Source organism: Homalodisca vitripennis, chromosome 2, assembly GCF_021130785.1.
Source record: "Homalodisca vitripennis isolate AUS2020 chromosome 2, UT_GWSS_2.1, whole genome shotgun sequence".
In the NCBI taxonomy this organism is placed as follows: Eukaryota; Metazoa; Arthropoda; class Insecta; order Hemiptera; family Cicadellidae; genus Homalodisca; species Homalodisca vitripennis.
In genome coordinates this window covers 40137033-40140136 of record NC_060208.1, presented here as the reverse complement: position 1 = coordinate 40140136, position 3104 = coordinate 40137033, and the positions used below count along the sequence as shown (strand labels likewise).

The 3104-nt window shown below is 33.9% G+C and overlaps 1 non-coding gene across 1 annotated transcript; it reads right to left on the bottom strand.

Annotated features, from left to right (window-relative positions):
* Nucleotides 1-2686: 2686 nt before the first annotated feature.
* Nucleotides 2687-2758, bottom strand: Trnap-agg. Its single transcript has one exon. It is a non-coding gene; the product is annotated as a tRNA-Pro (tRNA).
* Between the last annotated feature and the right edge of the window lie 346 nt (nucleotides 2759-3104).

The window sequence follows — 3104 nt, the reverse complement described above, 5'->3', positions numbered from 1 at the left end:
GCTTCAGTTCACATTCCTCTTACGTGCAGCTTCCTCCTAAACTCTAGAGTCATGTTCGTCTGAAGGTATCCAACAATATTAGGCGATGAAGAAAGAAGAAGTTTAAAACAAACTCTTAGCATCATTTTTATAACAGAGAATATATTACGTATATTTTAATAGTAACGGTTTTAAAAATAAAACAAAAATGTTATGATTGGTGTTTTGTAATCTTTGAGGGAACGAAAGGCCTTGATCATATAACCTTGGCTTTTTAATCTATCCACAAAAACTATAAAAGTTTATAAAACAGTTAAGAAGTGAATATTCATTACTTGGTAAAAGAATCTGTAATAATCTACCAGGAATGATATTAATAACAAGACACACTTTATTTGCACGTTCCAGTTTATAACCTGTTAATAAATAAGTATATTAAATTGATCAAATCCTCTAATGTTGCTTGCAGTATAAATCTAATCGTCATTACAACAATCGTAATGTGAGGACTTAAATAAAACATGTTTTGATTTATCGTTTAGTCATAGAAGAATAAACAACGTGTTTTGAACAGAGCTATTTAACACGTTTCACATAGTAAAGTGTTAATGGACTCTAACAGATTAATTGTTAATGTACTGTAGGTCCAGTGACCAGAAGGTTATACGATTGTTTGCAGGTCGCTGACTGCCGAAGGCGGGGGAAGACCCGAGGTCAGCTATTTCCGCGCGCGGGAGACGTACGTTCACCTCGCAACCGGAGCAGGACCGCGACTGCAGAAGTAAGAGCCTTGACAATCAGACGTACAGGGTTCCCGCCATAGTCAGCGTCCTTGCGGTCATTGCCCCACTAGCATGGCACAGGAGACTTGTTGCTCTTAACCTCTAACTGCAGTAAATCCAGAGTTCCCGCTCTTTTTTCGTGGAGGACTGGGCGTTCTGCCGCGTTTTAAATTATGAGAACTAAACCTTAGGTGCATTTATCATTACCGTGGAAAATATCTTAGTATTTTTGTACTCATTTTAGGATACTATTTACCTTTATTATTTTCAATTAAATTATACTAGACATATAGAACTAATCGTTAGTAATTTTACTTTTATTAAGTAATAAAACAATATTAAATGTACGAAGTTTGTTAAATAAGCGCAAATTTACACATTGATTTAACGAAAAATTCCTTAGGATGAATAACCATAAGTTTTTATCCAACAGGAATGGTTTCACAATACGCATAGGCTCATAATGAAATATTTAGTAACCATTACTCATTAATACGAGATTTGCAAAGTACCAACAGATTCTTCCAATACCCAATTGGAAAATTTAGAACAAGTGCACTTCATAAGTCAAATTAGTCAAAATTACCTTTTGTCTATCTGTACGTACGATACCTGTTGAACGACACCTGGAATGCATTATTTAAATTTGGTAGAAATATTTACCTCTACTACCTTCAATCTGTAGTGAAAATGGTGGTAAACATCTGTCCGAGCTAGGAGATTGTTCGCTGTAGACTCTTCAACGCTAAGCGTCTTACTATGATTTAAAGTTTTTGATGTATTTTCCTTCTTTAATGATCACTGTCTTATAAATCAATCTTATTAATCACTCCTATTAATCACTCTTCTTAAATATCTGAATAGCAATGATTTGATGTGTTCAGGTGGCAACCGAATAAATTAATAGGTAGTCATGTCACTACTCAAACTCAATAGTTCAGGATCCGAAAGGCATTTTGTATTTTAGGAGGACACGTCCTGAATTTTCTAGAATTAGATAGAGAGATTTCAACCAACAAAGGTAGAAGTAAAGAAGATAGAAATAGGAAGGTATCAAAAGGGTTAAAATACGACTAAAATAAAATATGTTTTATATTCTAGAGTAAATTCAATCCAAATCCCTTATGGTCATGTTTCTTACAGGCGCACGATCATGTTGGCGTCTACGTACGAGGGTTTTTAATTTTGTTATTTGCACGTACATTGTGTTGTGTAATTTTATTTTGACACAGCCATCCACCCTCACGGCTACTAAGTTTGATGATTAAGGTTAACCTTCGAGACATAGCACCATAACCATAAGACCATATGACTCTGGATTGAATAGCAATAGGATATTCATTTTATTATATACAATCAGTCCTGGGCTAACTATAATGAATGATAAAAATTGTTCAAGTTATTTTTGAGGGGAAAGAATATTAGAGTTACAGTTTGCACCAGAGTAGTGATTAATTAAAAAGTCTTTATCATAATTGAGAGTTATCAATTAAAAAAGCGGTGAACCAAAGCAGGAGAGGCTAAGCAAATTGTGCTTTGCTAAAAACTAAAATGCCAAACTAAAGGTAAAAGCTTCACTCAAGGTGAACTAGTTTAAATATACGAATTTTGTAATTTTATGTACGCTATGTTCTTCTGGATGATTTGTATTTATGATCGTTATGTTTATTGTTTTCATGTACATTTTATTAACGGTCTCTGTTGCAATTAAATTTTTTTTGCATATTCAATTAAATGCTTTATGAATAACTTAGTTAGCTTACTCTGTTTAGAAAATAATATTGTTACACAATTATTCACGTAATGCATAATATATAATGGTAAGGTTGGATATGTGTATAATATTATTTCATATTAACAGCTTTATCCAATTTGAGCTAGTATCATTAAAACATTGGTAAATTGTACGTAGGACAAAATTAACTGGGCTCGGCCGGGATTTGAACCCGGGACCTCTCGCACCCTAAGCGAGAATCATACCCCTAGACCACCGAGCCACATTTAAGTGAAAGTAAGTCAAATTATAAAACCTACCAACTGGCTCACTTTCTCACCGAACCGTACCTCTAGTCAGCAAACTGGAGCGACAAGTACAACAGTAGCGTTCTTGTCCACGAAAAGGTGAAAAAACGTAAATAATAGAGTATTACACTGATCAACATGCCGTAAAGATAAAAAAGTATAAGTAACAAAATCGTACTGTTATGATATACTGATAGAGAAAGAATGGTTCCTCATTATGTTCCCAATGAATACACAACCAATGAAACACTACATCACTACACACAACAAATATTAAGAACTAATAAAACATTTTCCTATGCCTTATAAAGTTCTTAAGAT